At 47.3% G+C, this 12,827-nt stretch overlaps 1 protein-coding gene across 1 annotated transcript in view; it reads right to left on the bottom strand.

Moving 5' to 3' along the window:
• The window catches only part of MEGF11 (multiple EGF like domains 11), a 315,816-nt gene extending 304,873 nt beyond the window's left edge, over positions 1 to 10,943 (bottom strand). The window contains exon 1 of the mRNA XM_016141015.2: positions 10,901 to 10,943. The gene's annotated coding sequence lies outside the window, so the exon portion shown is untranslated. The remainder of the gene's footprint in view (positions 1 to 10,900) is intronic.
• Between the last annotated feature and the right edge of the window lie 1,884 nt (positions 10,944 to 12,827).

The raw sequence follows: 12,827 nt of genomic DNA on the forward strand, positions 1-12,827 counted from the left end.
GATGGTAGTAACGGTCGCAAATTAACGAATACATTTAATACCACAGAACCGTACTTAAAAATGGTTAAAATGGTAAATTTTATATTATGTATATTTTATCACAATAAAATTAAAATTTTTTAAAAAACACAAACTTGAAAATAAATGCACCTAAAAAGTGCTTGCTAAAGTGTGAAGCCATAGTAAAGGTAGATGTTGTTAAGGTATCACACCTGCCTCTCTCCTGCAGGAACCGGCATCCATTCCCCACAAGGGCTTTCAGGGAAGGCTCTATCTCCCTGCCACTGCCTTTGGAGAATCTGAGGACCATGATTAAGTTCTGTCCTCCTCTTCACCAGCTTCACTCCTCTTTTCTGCACCAGAGAACACGTCTTAATAACTCCGCCAGAAAGCTCTGAGTCTGCTAGAGATTCCTGAATTACCCCCAAAGTCATTGCACTCTGATAACTCAAAGAGCCCTAAAGATTACTGGTGAGGGCCTGTAGGTAGGAAGGAAGTGAAGCCTAGTGGGAATTTCATGAGCTTTGACTCAGGTCGACTTAAGTGGAATACACATCCTGCCAATTACCAATAAGACCTTGACCTTTCAATTTCTCTGAGTCTCACCCTTCACATCTGTACAATGAGGATAATACTATTCTACCTCCCTCTTGAGACAATGGCACATAACAAAGGCTGAAAACATGGTTTCTATTCTGATTACAGAACAATTAGCGGCAGTTCTGGCATTAACTTATTCATACCACTAGGGGCGCTATTTCACAGCGCTCAAGGGTTGTCTTCAATCGCGGTTCCTTAGGCACTGTAAGAAATACACATGGCCTTGTGTTTTCATTTCAATGACCAAGCAGTGACAGTCAGTTTCAACGCCTAGCTTTGTGTCAGGATATGCTGTTGCGCTAAGATTAAACAGAGCTCTTTTAAATGTTGTGGGCTAATGAGGAAAAAGTAGCCGCCTAATGCACCAATGCTTTTGTGCTAAGTGCCACCAAATGACCCTACTGCAGGTTGTAGGAACAAAGGTTTCAGTCATTCCCAGGGAGAAAAGTGGTGGGAGAGTTGAGTCACCAAAGAGCACACGGTGGAGGAAACAGCCAAAATGCTTCACGAAGCCAAAACTGCAATCATATCACAAGTGCTGATTTAGTCTTAGTGGAAGAACAGCATTTATCGTGTTAAATTAATATTGTTAATCTGAATGTTGTTAGCTTTGTAGTTTGCATTTTAATTTATAAACTTGTGTGAGATTTAAGGTTATTGTAAGAGTTATATGCATGCTATGCCTAGTTTTGCATTTACATATGTTGAAATATTATTGTATTAATAATTTAGGATAATATTAAAGCTCTGTGGGAATCTTTTTCTCCCTTTAAAATGGAACCATCTGTACATTTCTTAAGTTTTAAAACCATTGGCCTAAAAATTAATGCAGAGACCAATCTGGGGAGTAGCTAGAGTCTCTGAAAGTCGGGTTTACTATTTATTTTCTTCTACAATGGATGGGGAGAGGGGAGGTTTGGTTGAGAAGAAACAGTAACAGACTAGGCAAAGGTTAATGACTTACCCATGGTCACTCACAGGTCAACCTCCTCACCCAAGATTTCTGCCTTAAATGGCAAGGAGGTCTCCAAGATCTTGGGTGAATTCCTTCCTCCTTGCTCCTGAAACATTATATTCCTCACTGACTGAGAAATGAAAGCTGATTAAGAGTGGCTTCCTCCACATCCCAGCTCCTCTCCCTTCCCACTCAGAGCCAAAGTTGCATCCAAATCTTGGGGAAAGGTAGATTCCTCTCCCAGCTACAGACAGAGGCTCCCAGAGGCTCCCAGCTCAAAGTGCTCCAAGAATGCTCAGAATAAAAGATTTCCTGTTGTGAAGAAACAACGGGCATAGCGAAAAGAAGGCTCCACCCACAGATCCCTGCAGAGCCCTCCTCTTTTCCAACTCTGGCACCAGTACAACCAATGGGTAAACACTGAGCCTAGCTCTGTTCTGGGTCCCAGAGATGGGGAATAAACCAGTTTCAAGGAGCTGGTTTGTTAGAGAGGTGAGAGCTACAAAGCGGAGAGGAAGCCAGCCAGCAAGTCATCAAGGGCCCAGTTGTGTAGTGGAGAATTATAAGAACTCAGAGGAGAGGAAAACCAATGACAGCAGAGATGGAAGCCCACTGGAAGGTGGGGGACCAGAGCTGAGCTGTGAAAGTCAAAGGGCACCTGGCTGAGTGGAAGGAAGTGGTTATTTCAGGCAGTGGCAACAGCTGTGGAAAGGGTGACTCTTTCTGAGACTGAAGATGAGGAGTCCTTACCTCCTACCAAGCTCTCCTCCTCTCCACTGCTGCCTTCTTGCTGATCTTGCTTTCTTGCTGACTTTCCAGGCGAGTGCTTACCTTGGGGCCTTTGCACTTGCTATTCCTTCTGCTCGGTGCCCTCTGCCCCTAGATACCGACATGGCATCCTTCCTCTCAGTTTCTGCTCAAATGTCACCATCGGAGAAGCCTTCCCTGACTATGTTCTATAAAATAGCAGCATCCCATCACCACATATACCCCGTTACCTTGCAAGTTTTCTTCACTGTAAACATCATAAAATATATTACATGCTTTTCTTTTTACCATCTGTGTCCCCTCACTTCAAAGCGAGTTCCGTGAAAGCAAGGACTTTGTTTTGTTCCTATTATATTGAGCATGTAGTCATTGTTTAGTATTTATAGAATGAATGAATAAACGAATAAATGAGAGGAAAGAAGAATGCCACAGAAGATGAAAAAGTGCCAGTCATAGTTTCTGAAACTAGCAGAAACTTCCAACAGACCACCTTCTTATCGATAAGTCAGCAGTTTTCTTTCCACAGGTAAGACACCTGAAACACAGAACCAGATGGTGGCGGGTTGAGGGCGAATGAATACAAAAGGCAGAGGAGTTCAGGATACCTGGCTCAGACCCAGCTTGATTCCACTAGCAATGTTTTATGCTCTAAAAGGAATCTCTGGCCCCGGCTTGAGGATGGCAGGAAAGACAGTCAAGGTAAAAAGCCGAATGATCAACAGAAGCCACAACCTAACAGGAGGCAAAAGTCCTCAGGAAAGAGTCAAAGTAAATGTCAGAGTTTTTTAAAAAACACTCTCAGGACATAAGAGGGCCTGAGACTTGTCAGAGATAAGAGACAGAAAGAGGCAGGGGGACACAGCAAATGAGGGAAAAGAGACTGAAAGAACAGGGTACCCACAGGGTTGGGAGAACCTTAAGAAGATGTATGAAACAGAGCACAGAGGAAAGAACTTGGCCTTGCCCCTCACTCTGCCTCCCACTGGCTGAGTGAGCTTTGGCAAGCCACTTAACCCCTCTCGGCCTCCACTTCCTCATCTATAAAATGACAAAAACCTCGACCTCACAGCGTTGTTACAAGGCTGAGTTAAAACGGCTCCTAAAAAATCACCTTAAGTAGTAGCCAGTATAGGGGCAGGCATTCATCAAATTTAGTCCTTTCTACAAACCAAGATTAAGAGGGAAAAGGTGAAGATTAACGGACTTTTCAAGTAAATCTTATTTTCCCTATTCCTGTGATTTATTAATTTAATAAATACTCATCAAAGGGCCACGTGCTTGCTGGCCATAATGCTGGGTATAAAGAAGGGTCCACCTCACCCCATCTCGGGCCTCCATGGTCTTACATCCAGTTGGAAAGACCAGGAACATTCCAAGAAAACGCTGAACAATGACACCAGCAGCACATTATTAAGTACCAAATCTGTGGTGTAGGCAATAATTGCTACAGAAGTCCAGGGGAAGGAAAGATCGATGCTTCGAGATCACTGTGGACTCTGGTGGTCAGGGAAGGTCTAATGAGGATGCAGCTCTAACATTGGCCTTGAAAGGAAGAGTGGTTTGGGTTAAACACAGAGGAGGGCAGAACCAGTCATGGTAGTGAATCCTAGCAAATAAGGATGCAGGCTGGTCAGTTGTGGAAGCATTCAAATATCTATTTGAGGAGTTTGTGCCTCATCCAGTGAGTACTATGAAAAAGAATGTAAGGTAACAAGTGGATAAAAATAGTTTTAGGATGACTTGAAGGACAGAGATATGGAAGGTTAGAAAATGACATCCCAAGCAATATAATGTATCTGCAGCCATGGAGTCCAGACTTGTTGCCACCTCTGCCCTAGAAATTACAGACTATGCTATTTGCAGAGCCCCACAGACCGCTCCTAGAGACATACACCTCCAGGACCCTCATGCACTGTTCCAAGAATGGGAGATCTGAGCAGGAGGCTACAGCCATCAATCACCTAGCATGAACAAAGGAATGTCTCATGTCAGAAAGGTCGACTTGTATCCAAGAAATAATGAAGACCAAAAAATGTCGGTGATTGAATACTGGAAATAGAGGAAGGAGGCAGGCATCAAAAGTGTTGCTAAGGTTTTGAGCCCAACATCTGGGAGGATGGTGCTGCCAACAATGGAAATGAATAATACAGAAGGGCAGATGGCTTCAGAGAGGAGAAGACATTAGATTTCATTTTAGGCATATGGATTTCACAAAGGCAGTCAGACATCCAAACACTAATAATAATATCTAATCAGCGAAGTATTTCTGAAAAACTGAAATGTAGTTTGAAGTGGAGCTTGAATTGTCATCCAGAAGTAGAAACCGGGAATCAAGGACTGGCACAGAAGCCACTGTGACCTGTCTCCCAGAACCACAACTGGCCATATTAAGACTGACTATCAAATATGCTGTGATTGAAGAGGTGAAATCTCATGTTGGCCTAATGGTCCCATTTACCACTGACAAAAAAAAAAAAGCAAGAGGAAGCAAGTTGGATAGAGGAAATTCATAACCTATCCATATATAAATACTCAAATTCCATTATGCACCATGAACCATTTCCTCCAGGAAGCTTTCCCTAACTACTGGCGCACACTGATACCACACTCCTTCTACCATACTTGGTCTGCAAGTCCTAATTATTTTACTCCTAGTTCTGTTCTCTGATTACTTGATAGTCTATGTGGTCTAGTCCTCATGTGTCTCCTACTCTAGATTATAATTCTTTAATGCCAGAGATCAAATCTTCAAATAACCTTTTACTTCTCTTAAACCAATCAAGTATAATTATTGGGTCAATTCAGATTTATCTTCCCAATACACTCTCCTTGTATAGGTGGGTATACTGAGGCACAAAGAAATGAAATGCTTTGCCCAAGGTCACAGGGCTAAAAAGGAGTAGAAGGAAAATTTGAACTCTATAGGAGGTACTGTTGGTTGCTTCTTTCCTCCTTTCAAAAGCACCCTAAATTTGTCTGTGTCTGTGGTTCAACACACACACATCAAAATTATTCTAGGCTAATTACAATGATCTTTTTTCCTTGACTGAGGTTGGTGAATGCATGGGCATGTGACGCCCAATTTCAGCCAATGAGACACAAGGAAAGTCTGCTGAGGAGCTTCTGGGAAAGTTGCCCTCCTGCCTTTCTGTTTCTGCACATCATTGCGAGGGTGTAATAACTGGAACTGTTGCAGCCACCTTGTGACCTTGAGAACGAGGAAAGATGAAAAGAATCTGTATTTTTGCTTATGCTGTTAAATCACTGAAAGAACCAAGCTTGGGGCAGACATAGCCCATGCCTCTTATAATGGAAAACACTAAATTCCTTATTGTTTCAGCCAGTCGAATTCAAGTTTTCTGCTACTTGCAGCCCTGACTGACTGATACTTCAATCAAGATTCTTGTCACTATAGATACCAAGCATTGTGGGAGATATATAACAGGTAAAAGTCCTGGTCCCTGCCTTTATTGTGCCTATCCCAAGATTAGACATTCAATAACTACTCAATCTATATTTAATTAATTGATTCTCCCCTTGCTCACAAGTTGCAGGGGATATATTCCCTGAAAGTATCTTTCTTTCTTTTACTAAGCCTCACTACCTCTAAGTTTCAGCATCTTTTTGACTGTGGTCTCAGCATTACTAACCAGGTCCTTCCCCATCACTTCTTCCCACCTCTGAGGATCAAGCTAAAAGCGAGGTATTTGCACTTGGTCCAGAGAGACCATCATTGAAACTCCGCATTCCTAAATATTTGTTCTTTGAAATGTCTTTCTCAATTAGATCTCATCCAAATGTTTGAGAGTCAGGCTGAATTCCAACTTCCTGCTCCAGAACAGACATGTTGAGCCTGCATAATTACTGCAGCCGGCTTTATTTGCTATAAAAACATGGATTTTTTGCTACTTCTCAACTGTAAAATAATCAATAAATAGAATCCAGATGAAAAATGCCAGCATTTAGGAGAACAATTCTTTTATAATTCTTTTCTTTTGGCTCTAATTAACACATTGGGGATAAAGTGTGCTGTTACATTTATCCAACCAGCTAAGTTGAAACTCAAACTCTCCTCCTGCTGAGATGCAGCTTCATGTCAGAAATATAGGTGAAACAGACAGACAGATTTTCAAAAACATGTTGAAATGCTCAAAAAACAGATCTGTAAACCCGATATGGATTTCCTCCAACCTCTCTCTATTCACACTAGCTGTTCAATTTACTTCTTTTTCCCCTAAGAACACATTGCATAGTTACTGTCAAATGAAACACAGATAGTCCCATTAGCAGGAGAAGCAATCTCTCTGACTTTCTTTTAAATGAAGAAAACATGCCTTTTTGGACAATGACCACCCAGGCCATGAAAGTTTCATGAGGGGCTCTCAGAGTGGCTGACACCTTTTCAATTATAACACTGCTATAATAAACCCCCACAGAGCCACGGGGCATGGAGTCTGCATCCAACACATGACACCTATTTATTCCCTAATTATATTGCAATATATTCTCTCTGTGTGTGCTGATGAAGATAAAATATTCTTTTAATTCAATGCCCTCCTGGGGAGTGAGGGGGAGGGGATTGTACAGGCAAGTTCTGGAAGTTTCTAGAGCTAAATCACAGCCTTCGATTTCAAGAAAAACATTCACTTTCCCTCTTCTACTACAGTGGTTCTTGAACTGTGGTCCCACGAGTATCAGCATCACCTAGAGACTTGTTAGAAAAGCAAATTATTGGACCCACTCGACCCACTGAATCAGAAAATCTGAGGGTGGATCCCAGCAATCTGTTTTAATAAGCCTACATTGAAGTCTGAGAACCACCGGTCTACAAAATAGGAAAGGAGGAGTATCATTTTAAAGTGAATCAGAGATCAGGGATACCTGGTCTCCACAAGGACTAGGCTCCTCTTTCTGCATAGCACTCCCAAGCTGCAGAGCCTGGGCTCCATTTACCCATCTGTACAATGTGGCTACAAAGTTTACCAAGTAGCTGTGGATGCTGAAATTTAAGAAGCACATGGTTACCTGGCACCAGTCTCTATGGATACCTAGCATGATCACAGTTGTCAACACTCACCAGCTCCCTCTTGTCATACCCTGATTGGCAGAAACTCTGCAGAGCAGCTCTCCACTGCCATATCTGAGGTCATTAATGCAGCTCCCTCTGGGTTACCCTTGGCAACCAGAAGCCGGGGTCATGGAAGCCCACAGAATCTCTGAATCTCATAGCCAACAGCTTCAAGCCTTTTCACCTCCGAGCCTTGAACCACTAAAGGGGAAGCTCAAGATTCTCTGTGTTGTATTGTCCGACTTCAGCACTTTTTCAGATATCTTTTGTGTGTTTGCTTCCACTCTGCAACTAGACTTTAAACCTGTAGAGGACAGAAGCCTACAATGTCAATATCATGTGGTATAAGACTCTGCCTGTCCGGTTCACTGCTTTATCCCCAAGACCAAAGCCTGGCACAAAGGTAGAGCTCCAGAATTATTTGTTGACCAAATATTCCTAGTGCAGTAAATGCCCTGCCTATAGTAGGTCCAATAGTAGGTCCAAAACACTCAAGTATCTAAATTCTAAAGTTATGGTTAGGAAGGGGCAAAGAAACTACAATTGGCCCTTGAACAAGATGACCCTTGAACAACACAGTTTTGAACTGTGTGGGTCCACTTATACTTGGAATTTTTTCAATTAATATACAGTTGGCCTGCCATATCCATGAGTTTGGCATCTCCAGATTCAACAAAACTCAGATCAAAAGCAGTATTTTCCATCTGCTTGGAGTACATAGATGCAGAGGGCTGACCACATACATTGTTCTACTCCATTATATATAAGGTACTTGAGCGTCCATGGATTTTGCTATTCCCAGGGGTCCTGAAACCAATCCTCCACTGACATATCAAGGAAGGACTGAAGTTTGGAGAAGTCAAAAGTTATAAATGGATTTTTGACTGAGGAAGGTGGCACTCCTAACCACTCCCCACCCGCCCATGTTGTTTGAGGGTCAACTATATTTAAAACCCTAGGAAACAAGGAGAAAGAGGAAAAAGAGAAGCAAAAGCCTGAATGTTTCAGCCAGGAGCCACAACCCTTGGTTCATGGGATGCTGACTTCCCAGCCAATTGTTTATCCTAGATGTAGAACTAGAAGACCTTTTGGGTTCTGAGCTTGAGTTCAGAGCATATGGGTCTTCTACCTACCCTAGTTCTTCTCACTCAGAGGCCAAATTCTCAGGAGGCTCTAACCCTTCTGTCCTTTGACCAGCCACTTAACAATTTCTGAGCTTTCCTGCCTTTTAGTACTCAAGGCTTGTCACCACAATCCTCCCTTAAGTGGAATTCTACCTAATGCTTGATTCCGAACCCTCCCAATCCCCCCCCCAATCCTGCAGCCTCCAAAATCAATTTCACCTGAGAATGTCTGTACTTGCCTCCTTGGCTTCAAAACAATGGCTACTGCTCTTTCCCCATGGACTGAGCAGCAGGGGCCGAATGTAAGGGATTCCTTTACCCCCAGATTTAAATGCTGGCACAAGATAAATATGCAACAAACTGTCACCCAAGAGATTATCCTGGGAGATGATCACAGCGAAGCACATAGCAAGAGAATCCAGAGACGGGTCCTCTGCCTTAACCACAAACACACCCAGTCCCCAATCCCGTCAAGGGCTTGCTGTGGCCTGACTGGGAACACTTGCCCTATGCTAAGAAAGTAGTAACGTCAGCATAGAGTACCAGGAAAAGCTCTGAACTAGGACTTGGAAGACTTACCTGTTTTACCTTCCTTTCCGCCTTTAGCTCTAATCTTTATTCCTCTGGGCCTCAGTTTGCTAATCTGTGCGATGGAAAGAAGAGGTGGAGACTGCAGTGGTGGACTTTGAATTTCTAGCGGCTTTAAACAATTGTGCGAACAAGAGACATGGTTGTGGCGTGCACCGGTGAAAACCCGCCAAACGAGCTGAGGATGGAGTGCTCGCAGGTGGTCGGTTCAATACCCTCCGGGGACCTTGCCCAACCAGCAGGGGATGACGGCCCAGGTACCCTCTCTGCGTAGCCCTCAGATCTCGGTCTCATTAAACGTGCTCTAAAACCTTTCAACTGAACCTCTCCAACGGCACTCCCGCAAAGAGGGGGTTGCGAGGCCGGGGCTCTGCTGGCTCGGAAAAAGCCGCATACGGCCGCAAATTCTTGCCTCCAGGACTTCGGGAGCAAGAGGACCCGTGCCCCCGGCAGGGTCTGACAGCCCCGGCCAGCCTCCGCTCGCAGCCACCTGGTGCGGGCATTAACCCCTACTTTCCCGGCAGAGCGCGGGACAAGCTCTTATGCCCAGGCACGAGTACCCTTGCCAGAGCGAGCTAAGATGGCCAGGAGCCCAAACCGCCCAGAAGCCTCCTCCAGCTCGCCGGAGGCCCTGCTCTATGCGTTCCCGGGGAAACGGAGTGGGAGATCCTGAAGCGGAGCTACTTTGAAATATTTTTCTAGACCACGAGAGAGTCTGACCAGGCTCGCAGCGCGGGCTTGCAGGGACCGATCCTGAGAAACGGCTACCGTCAGATGGAGTCGGGGGTCCAGGTTCGGGAGAGAGCAGCCAGGACTCCGGGGCTCCGGGGCCCCGAAACGGTCAAGCCGAGGCTCCGGGCTCCCAAGTTCCCGACGGGTGATGGCTCCGTCCCACTCACGGACCTTGACGCCCGCAAGACACGATTTTTACACATCTTAAGTCGTGTTTTTTTTTTTTTCTAGCAAATTAGGAAAATAAACCAAGTCCAAGAGGAAGGTGGCAGCGCGCTGCGGCTCCAAGGGGCCACAAAGACCACCCATTTCCCCACCTCCAACACTACCGCCCACGGCTGGACGAGAAGTTGGGAACTTCGGGACCGCGCTCCAGGCGCACACTGGGAATGACTCGCTTCTCTTAACTTAGGGAGCAAGGGTGGCCGCTGAAGGCAGGAGGGATGTCTGGGAAGTCAACCCAAGTATCGGTTGACTCGGACTTCCCATAAGGGAGTCGGGCAAAAAAGAAATAAAGACGTTCCACGTAGCGCCTCCAAAAAGCAAAAGCGCGCAAGGCACGGGCTGGGGCTTGGGACAGCGAGGCGCGCCACTGGCCGGGTCGGGGACCTGGCCGCGTCCCACAGGCTCTGCGCCCGGACCGCGGCAGGGAGAGTGCCCGTGGCATTGTGAGCAGCGGTCGTGCCGGGAGCGGCTCGGGGACTGGAGTCCCCAGACTCTGAGGGGCGGGCGGGCGCCCTCCCTGGGACAATCGCGCCGCGCCACTGCGCTCCGGTCTTCCCCAGCCGCGAGCTCTGCGTCCCGACTGCGGCTAGAGGGCCAACGCCTGCCAGGGCCAGGGGCCGCCCCCCTCCCGCGTCCTGTCCCGACCCCCAGGCGTTTTCCAAATCCTCCCCGCGCCGAACTCGGCTTCCGCAGCCGGGACCCAGGAAGGGCAGCGGGGAATCCACGGAACCGGTGGAAAGTTAGTCGCGAAGCTGCAAAACCTCCTCGCCGACCCCCGTCCCCCTGTACCCCCGGTGGTCCGAGGCTCCGCGTCCTCGCAGTCGGTGCCCAGTCACCCACCTGCTTCCGCGGCCCGCTGGGGGCTTGGCCGGCCAGCCACGCGATCCTGTGCTCCCGAGCACAAGCCACGCCAGAGCGCCGGGCCAGGAGCCAGAGCTGTGAGCAGCCCAGAGCCGGGCGGCGGGCGGCGGGCGGCGGGCACCGCGCACGGCGAGCGAGTGAACAAGCCGGCGGGCGGCTGGAGCGGCGCTGCTGCTGCTGAGCCAGCCCCCACCCCCTTCGTCCCTCGGTCCCTCCCTCTCTCCTTTCCTCCTAGCCGCCCTCCTCCCAGCTCGCGGCTCCCTCCCTCGGCTCCCTCCTCCTTTTTTTTTTTTTTTTTTTTCTTTCTCCCTCTTCGGTCCTTGTAGACCCGGCTCTCTCACTCTCTCTTTTTTCTATCTTTCAGTCTCACCCTCCTGCTTTCCTTTGGGATCCTTTTTCTCTGATTCAGTCTTTTTCCAGCATCTCTTCTCCCTTCATCCCTTCCCCCTTTTCGTTCTTTTGCTCGTTTTCCCCCAATCCCTCTTTTCTCTCTCTAACCTCTCTCTATCTCTCCTTGCTATTTTTTAACCTTTTCCCGTCTCTACACTCCTTTCTTATCCCTACTTCCCCTCTCCCTCTGGGTAGGTCAGAGTGGCCTGCGTGCTGACTTCTTCTCGCTGTTCCGGATGGGGGTCCCCCGGGGACTGGGGGTTGAGGGGCGCGGAGCCTCCAGCCGTGCTGGTCACAGGCTGTGGACAGAGAGGGACGGGCCATGGCTGGAAGTTGGGATCCCAGATAAGGGTTTACGAAACATCTGAACTGGAAGGGCAAGAAGGCAAAGAACTGAGAATGTCAGGCCCCTAGGCATGCCGGACTGAGCCGCGCCTGGGAACATGAGGAAACTGAGGCCCAGTGAGAAGAGACCTTACCTTGCCTAAGTCAACTCCAGAGACAGAGCCTAGTCGACCTCTGCTCTTCGCAGCTGGGACAGGGCTCCTCCGCTGACCCTGGAACTGCGAGGCTGCCAGAGTCTGATCCACTCCTCCCAGACTCTCAGCCTGCCCCCAACCCGCAGGGCTACGGAGGAGGTAGACTTCTCCCTCCCGACAGCACCTTGGGCCGCCTCACTGCCCCACAATCCTCCTAAGATGCCGAGCCCGGGCGAGGGGGAGGACCTGACTCTCAGAAGTAGCGCAGGGAACCCTTCTATCCAAATCCGAACCCTCTCCAAGAAATGCAGGACTTACCATCCTATCCTACATATCAGGGATGGAGTGGCAGCAGGATGCATTGCTTGTGTGGTTCGTCTTTTTTTCTCCTCGAACTACAGTAATAGCAGAAAGGCCCAAATCTCTGGAAGGAATTATTTGTTTGTTTGCAAATATAGCAGACACATTGCCTGAGGCTTTGGGAAATGTGAATCTGTACATGTGTCTGAGCAGCTGGCCCCCCTGTTTCAAACCTTGATAATCAACTTCATTCTGGGTCTGATGAGACAAATCCTACCCCTATAAGCTTTTCCTGGCACTTCCCCATTTCAGCTCAGTGAGATCCAGAGGAGAGACAGAGGGTCCCAGTCCCCATGGACCCTATTCTGCCACCCTGCTGTGTCGAGGCGGAAATCACAATTCTCCTAGTTTCATGCCTAATTACCGGGGCCAGATTTTGTCCCCTTTGGTACTGTCTCTTCCACTGTACCAACCAGAAGCAGACCCTCCATCCAGCCCATGGGTAGAAACCTACCTTTAGATGTTGACAAAACACACAAATATCAGGAAATCAAATAAATAAATTCATGCCTGAGATTTTGTCATACTACAAAAACAAAAGAAGCATTTGGTCAAAGCTGGATCTAGGGTGAGGCAAGTCAGGCACCTAGGGCACAACATTTAAGGAAGTGCTTACTCTCAGGGTTGTATAAGTAAGTACAGCTTTGGCATCCGAGAGTGAGCACCTCCTTAAATTC

Source organism: Rousettus aegyptiacus, unplaced genomic scaffold, assembly GCF_014176215.1.
Source record: "Rousettus aegyptiacus isolate mRouAeg1 unplaced genomic scaffold, mRouAeg1.p scaffold_m13_p_3, whole genome shotgun sequence".
Taxonomy (NCBI): Eukaryota; Metazoa; Chordata; class Mammalia; order Chiroptera; family Pteropodidae; genus Rousettus; species Rousettus aegyptiacus.